The following is a 9,352-nucleotide window of genomic DNA, read 5'->3' as shown; positions in this document are numbered from 1 at the left end:
AGAGCTAGGTCATGACCTCAAGCCTATGGCACAGAGGACGGCAGAGCTAGTTCTGGATTTTGCAATTATTTATAGATCCCTTTGCCAATTTAAACAACAACTCTCTCTTAACTCTTGAAGGTGCTGAAAGAGTGATAGGTTAGAAGTAACTCAAAGAAATTCATGGGCCGTGACATCTTTCTCAGAGGAAAGAGCAAAAGCTCTCTCCTCACAGTCCCCCAAATTCAGCCTTGACAGCTCCCCTGGATTCTATTCACGGAATGTCCCTGCATTGCTGCAATAAAAAGTGAAGAAAATGATCGCCTCTTGCAGACATGTGGGCTTCAGGGTCAACACTTCCTGAGCTGTTCTGACTTTTATAGCCTTTTCAATTGGCTGTTCCGTGCTGCTTGCAGCATTAATCACTCTGTACCCTTCATCTGAGGCCAGAGCTTCACTAAAACCTCCAAGCTTCTCTCAGCTCCGGCCATCCTAGCAACTTCAGTCCCTGTGGGACAGAGAGCTCCCAGCCACCTTTCTTGGTATCATTGATAACTTAGCGATTCCATAGGTTAACTTTTTTTCCATCCTGCCATCCTTGGCCCTGCAATATAGACTGATGCCACTCAGGAACAGACCACAGGGGCTCAGTGAAAGTTCAAAGTGCTTTCCTTGCCATTGTGAGGTCCTGAATCCAATCCCCAGAACCAATTTTTGTTTTTTTAAAAAAAATCTATATATGCACTTGTAATACCAGTCCTGGAGAGGTAGAAACAGATGGATCATGGGAGCTCACTAGCCAGTCAGTCTAGCCTACTTGATAAGTTCCAAGCTGGAGGCTGGAGAGATGGCTCACAAGTTAAGAGCACTGGCTGCTCTTCAAGAGGACCCAAGTTCCAATCCCAGCACCCATGTGGCAACTAACAACTGTCTGCAACTACAGTTCCAGGGGATATGGCACCCACACAGAGACATATTTGCAGGTAAATACCAACACACATGAAATAAAATAAATAAATCTTAAAAAAAAAAAAGACAAGCTCCAAACCAATGGGAAATTTTGTCCCCAAAAAACTAAGGTAGATGGCACCTGAGGAATGACAACCGAAGTTGCTCTCTGGCCTCCACATACATGCACACACATGTGTAACTGCACATGCATGAACAAGAATTGGCCACAGGTGCACTCACAAAATGCAGCTATAACATGTGCTGAAGTTGAGCACTTAGAATTAACTAGGCAAATAAGCTTCCCCTACAGCAGAAAGCCAAGGCCAGCCACACTCCATGACTGGCCGCACTCCATGGCAGGCTGGCAATGTGTCCAACTGCCCCTTATTTTCAGATCATCAATACCGTTCTCTTCATTATCCCAAGTCACTGAGAGTTCACACTGGGCATGGCTGAGTCATTGCCCAAGTGACTCAGTCTCCTGATTAAAAACAGACCAGAAATGCTGGTGAGCTCATCACTGTTTACGGAACTTATTTTCTTCCCCATATGACCACTTTCCATGCCTAGCCTACTGGACTCCAGGACTCAGCTGATGTCGCCTTTTCCAAATACCTACCGTGACTGTCTCTGAGGCCCCACTTAGCCCCTCTCCCCCTGGGAACAATGCCACCCTGCATGGCCATCATTCTTATCAGACCACGGGCTCCAGGGTCTCCACTGCAGAACAAATACTCAACTGTAGCCAAGCATTCGAACCAAAGCTTATTTCAAGTATGGACAAGAATAAGAATGACGCCCTCTTGTGTGGTTGTTGGGAGGAATAACTGAGCTAATGTATACAGTTGGCATTCAATACAGATTTGCTCTTGCTACGCTCTGTGTGCATGGCAGGGAGAAGGCTCATAATTTTTATTGGGCTCAATATCTGCTACACAGTAATTTCTTGCTGAATAGATTAAGAAATTAATATAGTCCACCCAAAATAGAACCACTTACTGTTACCTAAATACCCCATAGCTCATATGGTTCCTGGTCTCCACAAACTCTGAAATACTGATTTCCCCACCACCACCCCCTTTTCTACCCGGCAAACTCTTATCTTCTTTCAAGACCAAGACCAATGTCAACTCCTCTTTTCACCTTCCCATGTTCCACTGGTGCAGATTTATATGAGCATGCCCAGGACGTCACCTGTGCCTTATTACCACACTCATGCCTTTGCCCTACACTCCTGCCATTGTCTGTGTATGTGCCAGTCTCTGCCACTCAGCAGTGAACGTCTCCGGGGCTGTGGGTGCTTTCCATGCTGTCTGCCCCAGCCCCAGCTCGGTAGCTAGTCTGCTGCTGGCATATGCCAGGTGCTTAATAATCAAATAAAGAGCCTCCTTAGTGAGTTCAGAGGATTCTCTTTAGGACATAGAGATGTTGGGAGGGGGTGTAAAATCCTCTCCTGGGGAGGCCAGGACCTGCCTGTCTGCTTAGTTCAACACTGTGTTTCTGCTACTTAGCAATGCATGAACACCCAAACAACAATTTTCAAAAGTCATTTAAAATGAGAAGTCCCCTGGTCTATCATCTAACATCAACAACTTTCATTTGTCTTTGTTCCTCCCTGGTCTTTTATTTATAGGAATACATAATTTTACATAGTTGCGCTCATGATGTAGATCTAATTTGGCATGCTAAGTATTCTTCTTTTCTTTATTTGAAAAAAAATCAAATCAATATCTCTATCTTCAGAAACAACATTTTTAGCCAGGCAGTGATGGTGCATGCCTTTAATTCCAGCAATTGAGAGACAGAAGCAGGCTGATCTCTGAGTTCGAGGCCAGCCTGGTCTACCAAGAGAGTTCCAGGACAGCCAGAGCTACATAGAAAAACCCAGTCTTGAAAAACCAATAGATAAAAAAATAACATTTTTGCAAGCTACAACACTGTGCACAAACCATTCATTTTGGCTGCATCGCATTCCATGTGGCCATGTCTAATTTACCACTGCTAAACAGAATGCCATGCCAAATTTTGCTTACAACTTTCCCCTTAATTAGTAAGGTTTTTGGTTTTTTTTTTCAAAAAGAGTTTCCTAAGACTTTAGACTCTAACAAAACAGACGGACCGAGAGCTGGTGAACTGCATGTGTTTAGCATACATGTGGAGAGCAGAGGACAACCTTGGACATTCCTTGGAATCTGTTCACCAGAATTTCTGAGCCAGGAGCACCACTGGCCTGGAACTCAACAAGCAGGCTAGGTCAGCCCCACCCCCACCCCACCCCTGACTCCATCTCTCAAGCAGGCGAGGCTCACCCACCAACAAGTCCCACCCGTCTCCAGGCTGAGATGTCAAGGATGCCTGTGCACAGCTTTTCCCACACGGTTCTGGGTCTCAAACTCATGTGCTCACACTTGTATAGCAAACCCTTCACTGCGTTATCTCCCCAGCCCCTCCCCTGCTCTTCCCCGTCCCTGCAAAGAGTGAAGCACAGGGTTAGTTAAGGCAAGAGTTTAGAGTAATAACTTAAACCTCTGGCTGGGCTTTAGGACCCAACGAATTCAAGATTTTCATTTAAAAATCATTTAGAACTGACAGCCTGCAAGCCCTGTCCCAGACTAGCTGAGTCAGAACCGGGAGAACTGAGAAATGCGTGGTTATTAGATGTCTCTGGAATTGCAATACCAGTATGATTCACAGGTCCAGACAGCAGGATTTGAGAATTAGCAAAGGCATCATGACAAAGATGCCTGTTCCTTGTTCTAGAGAAGTCCAACTCCTCTTCTAGGAATGGTCTCTTTAGGCCACAGGGATCAGGGCATGCAGAGGGCCCCGATCAGTCCTACAATTGCCTATTCAACAAGCAAACACAACTGTACCCCTGAATTCCAGTCAGACATATCCAACTCCCTGTTCAACATTTCTGTGGCTAATGGCTGGCAGATGCTCCCAGGACTCCTGGTCTGCCCCACATGCATGTCCTGGCAGCAAAGGAAAAGGAAACTCCCAGGTCTCTGAATTCTGAGTCATCTTTGAAACTATCTCCCTTGGGCAAGAGAGATGGCTCCGTGGTTAAAAAAGCTTGTTTCAGGAAGATGCTAAGAGAGACATGCATGGATTGTCCTACAAAGAAAAAATCGATAAGATTTCCTAGATATGGGGGGTATCGGGAGAGAAGGGAATGAGGAATGAGAACATGAAGGAATGGGATGGCGAGTTGGAGGAGGGACAGAGAAGGAGAGCAAGGGAAGAGATATTTTGATAGAGGGAGCCTTTATGGGGTTAGGGAGAAACCTGGTGCTAGGTAAATTCCCAGGAATCCACAAGGATGACCCCAGCTAAGACTCCTAGCAATAGTTGAGAGGATGCCTGAACTGACCTTCTTCTGTAATCAGATTGATGAGTACCTTAATTGTCATCACAGAACCTTCATCCAGTAACTGGTGGTAGCAGATGCAGAGATCCACAGCTAAGCACTGGGAGAGGGAGGAGGGATGATATGAGTAGGGGGTGGGGTCAAGATCATGATGGGGAAACCCACAGAGACAGCTGACCCAAGCTAGTGGGAGCTCATAGACTCTGGACTAACAGCTGGAGAGCCCATATGGGACCAAACTATGCCCTCTGAATGTGGGTGACAATTCTGTGGCTTGGTCTGTTAGCGGGGCCCTTGGCATTAGGACCAAGATTTAGCCCTGGTGCATAAACTAGCTTTTCGGAGCCCATTCCCTCTGGTGGGATACCTTGCCCAGCCTTGATGCAGGAGGGAGGGGCTTGGTCCTGCCTCAACTTGTTATGCCAGGCTTTGTTGACTCCCCATGGGAAGCCTTACCCTCTCTGAAGAGTTGAGGAGTGGATGAGGGGATGAAGGGTAGGGAAGCAAGAGGAGGGGAAGAAGGGAAACTGTGGCTGGTATGTAAAATGAATAATAATAATGATAACAATAATAATAATAATAAGAGTGCCTGTTGCACAGTCAGTGGGGACAAGAATTTGGATTACAGTCACCTTGTAGTACACTTGTAACTCCAGGCCTGAGCTGGGGCTGGGGTAGAGACAAAAATGTCACTGGCACTGCTACCAACCCTGAAAATGTGAGCCCCAGGTTTAGAGGGAGACCTTGCCTCATAGGAGGACATCTGGAGCTGAAGAGCTGGTTCAGTGGTAAAGACCACTTGTTGCTCCTGCAGAGTACCCAGGTTCAATTCCCACCACCCACATGGTGATTCACAACTGTCTTTAACTCTAGTCCCAGGGGATCCAGCACCCTCTTCTGACCTCCACAGGCACCAGGCATGCACATGGTACACAGGCATACATGAAGGCAAAACACTCATACATGTAAAAATAAGAAAATAAATTTTTAGAAAAGAACAGCAGATGCCTTCTTCTGGCCTCAGTGTCTGCACAGACACACATACACACTGTGCAAATACCATGGCTGCACATTTAAAGATATACACATATGTGTGAGTGTGTGTATGACTGTGTGAGAGTGTGTGTGTGTATGTGTATGAGAGAGAGAGAGAGAGAGAGAGAGAGAGAGAGAGAGAGAGAGAGAGAGAGAGGAGGGGGGGGGAGAGAAAGAGAGGGAGGAAGAGAGAGTGTGTATGTGTCCCAGAGTCCCCGGTGGGCCTGAACCATGTATCCATGTCTGTGTTGTCTTCTTCTCTTCCTCCTGAACTTCTAGGACTTCCAGACAAACATCCGTTGGCCTTACTTCCGCTGAAAGTCCCATTTTTGAATACAGCTTCCTACAGAAAGCTCAGCTGAAGCGCCGAGATACTTCTCAATCCTCACTTCCTATCTGTGAAAATAACACCAGCCTCTGCAGGGGAAGCAGTGTGCAGGGAGGGCTATGGTCACAGGCAGGAGACACTGCTCCTACCCAGGGGGACTGCTTCTGATCCATGCCTTTTATACTGGGCCCCCACAAAATAAAGTGTGATATTCAAATCAGGCTGAGAGGGCCTGGAGGGAGAGGCTGGCTGCACAGGCTTGGTGGTGAATTTACAGAACAGATTAAACCAATCTGCATACTTAAGAGAATGCAAATTATGTTATTTCAACCCATAAGTATAGGCATGTCCACAGGAATAAAGATTCATGCCAGTGGTAAGATGTATGGCTGGTGTGAATGCGCTAGCCCAAGCAAAACACGCTAAAGAGGCTGCAGAAAACTGTCCAAGGGAAGGCAACGGTGGCAGGCTCAGCTTTCAGCGGCATGGCAAGGACACCTGGTCCCAGCTCTTGGGGCAGCTCTCTGCTACCTCCAGTCCCTACAAAGAGGAGAATATAGCACTCGTGCTACAGTTCCTAGAGTGAGCACTGCACCTTTGGGGGTCTGCCCGAGAGGTGGAACAGAAATCACTATAAGGTCCAAAAGTCTTCACAGTCACAGAAGGAGCCAATACTTCTGAGAACTTAGTAGGTACCTAGCTTAGTCCTGAGACCTCTGTCTCCTCATTTGATCCTCCAACCACTCCCTGAGGAAGGGGCTGTTTATTCCGTGTCCCCCTTTAGGATGACAGAACTGAGGCTCAGTGGTTAGACACAACAGCAAGTAGTAGAACTGAATTCAGGTGACCGGCCCGGGGTCTGCACACGGAACCACACAATCCTGCGGCTTCCATTGAGCAGGGTACCGAAAGGAACTTCGAGAGTGATTTATCCCAGCCCCTTTGCAGGGGAGGACACAGTGAGCTGCCCAAGGTCAAGCAGCTGGTAAATGGCAGAGCCTGTGATTTCAGATACACTGTCAGAGATCTTTCAAAGGCCCAGGGATCCGGAAAGGCCCAAGAGGCTAGAACCAGGTGAGATTGCCAGGCCTACTTCTCTTTCTCATGATTCCCGACTCTCAGGTAGAGGTCTGCCTCAGTGGGTCTGCCACACAGGAAAGGGTGAGATGGGGAAACAGGCTCCTGTTCTCAGATCCTCTTAGCAGGAGGCTCTGCTGTGCCTTTCAGGGGTGAGAGTATGCAGCAAAAATGACATGGGGCTCAACTCTGTCCCTTGGCTGATTGATCATCATTCCCAAGAATCGGGTTTTCTCGCCCAGTGCTCATTCCGCTGCAAGCAGGCAACTCAAACTCAAACCAGCTAAGTTGAAGAGGTTTGGGAGGGCTAGGGAACCCAGAGCAGAGCAGGTGGGATCTAGAGATTCTGACGGTGTCTTTAGAACTGGCTGTGTCCTTCCACACGCGGTTCACATACCCAGAGAGCGACTCTGCACTGGTGGGAAAGGGAACGTTTAGCTTGCATTGAAAAGCCGACAGAGCAACCGGGAGAAAGACCACTCTCCCACCTGCTCCCTCCGAAAGGGTTTTAAAAGCATCTATTGTGGTCAGGCACCAGCAACACTGCCATATATGAAACGAGGTCGTGCAGCCGGTAAGTGGCAGAACACGCCACTGGAAACAGTGTGGGGAAGGAATAAAAAGCAAGATGAGTAGGTGAAGGGCATAGTATGCCGTGTCGCGATAATTGGAAGGCAAATAAAGGCAGAAGGCAGCAGGAGTGCCAAGTGGCATGTTATTAAGATGGAAGTGACGGGCAGAGAAGATGACAAGGCGTTTGAGCAGAGCTCAGGAAGCAGAGAGTAAGCCACGCTGAAGGAAGAACAACAGCTCATGCAGGCAGCAGGGAGCATGCGTGCATGGGGGGGGCACAGAAGGAACAGCTGGCTAGAGCAGAATGGGGAAAGGTAACCACAGGACCTCTTAGATCATAGCCTTAGTCTCCAGAACAAACCTCTGAGGTGGATAAACTTATCATCCCCTCTTTATAGACAGCCAAGCAGTTTGATCAAGGTCACGGGGTAAGAGGCAGAAGTGGGATTTGAACTTGCGTGGCCTGAATTCAAAGAGACAATAGGGTACAGAAAATCACAAGTAGACAGGCTGTTTTGTTTGTTTGTTTGTTTGTTTGTTTGTTTGTTTTAGTACAGCCCTGAAAAGAGAGAGCTCGGTTGTCACTGAGGTGTCTGGGAAGAAATGAATGACCCAGTGAGCGTTATCCTTAGCACCCTCAGCATGCTCAGCCCCTCCTTGAAGCCAACAGCTCTTTCCTCAGCCCTTATAGTCTGACACAATGCAATGGCCTCTCTGTTCCAAGCTTCCCTGGTCTTCAGTTTTCCTTGATTTCTGGATAAAGGCAGAGATGAATGAAAGGTAGGCAGAAAGGAGACCGGCTTAGTGCCCCTGTATGGCTTCCATAGCCCTCAACACTCAGCTGGCTCCAGCACCAAGTGAAAGGAGAGTACATTAACAAATGAGTTAGTGCCTCAAGAGCAGAGGTAGAGGAAGATGCGGAGTATATGCATGGGATTGATGAGTAGGCCCAGTAGGCGAAGCCACCAAGCCTGGCAACGTGAGCCCAAGCCCTGTACATGCTGTGGTATATGTACACACACACACACACACACTGAATAAATAAACAAGCAAACAAGCAAGACATTCCCTGATCTTTGCAAGGGAACATATCACACAGAGAAGGAAAAACCAAGGGCATAGCTCCATCACCAAGGTAACAGCTGTCCCCAGACAACAAACCATGACTTAACCAAGCAAGAGGCCTTGACTGAGGATGGCATCCAAGTAAGCATGCCACCAAAGAAGAGCAAAGGTGGGGCCGTGGGGAGCCTAGGAGAGCTTGGTTAAGAGCAGAGACTTCAGTTCTATGTTCAGATCCCATCTGCTTCCTATTTAGTCCAAGACCTTGCCCAAGCTGTTCCCTCTCCCCATCTATAAACTGGGAGAGATGGCAGTTCCTACCTCCGAAGCTTGTTGCAGAGACTGATGTTATGGGAAGCAGAAGAAGCCCTTAGGACAACATCCTCTGCCAAGCAGCAAGCGCCATGCTACCGTGAAAGACAAAAACAAATCCACATGGACAGGATGGCTGAGCGCCAGATGGGTGGGCACACTATTGGGAAGGTCCTCTGTCATGTGACACGCTAGCACCATTTCTCCTTCATATTTTCTAATTTACTCTCCCCACCAAATGTGATGTTTATTGGACCGCTTCAAAACAACCACAGCCCACTCTTGAGAGCCACAGAACCAATCCCATCTTCTTTTGGTACCACTCTGTAAAGTTTCTGATATGATTTTCTTCCTCTCCAGGAAGTTGAGGTCCATCCGCTACCTGCCCCGTGGGACTTGGTGTAAAAGTCCAGTCCAGAAAAGGGGGATGGCAATTCTGCCTGGGGCTGGACCCAGACAGAGACAGGATAGCAGGTGTCAACCAAGTCATAGACCAGGACAGAACATGGGTCAGAGTTCAAATCTCACAAGGGTACTGTGGGACCTTGGGAAAGTGGTAGCTGCCATAGCTTGAGTTTCCCCCTCTGCAGGTGAGGGAGAGGAGAACACGGCTCAATTAAGTGAAAGAACCTCGATCTACAGAGTGGCTAACTCCATCCAGCTCT

This window comes from Chionomys nivalis, chromosome 18 (genome assembly GCF_950005125.1).
Source record: "Chionomys nivalis chromosome 18, mChiNiv1.1, whole genome shotgun sequence".
Lineage (NCBI taxonomy): Eukaryota > Metazoa > Chordata > Mammalia > Rodentia > Cricetidae > Chionomys > Chionomys nivalis.
This window is presented reverse-complemented; position numbering follows the sequence as displayed.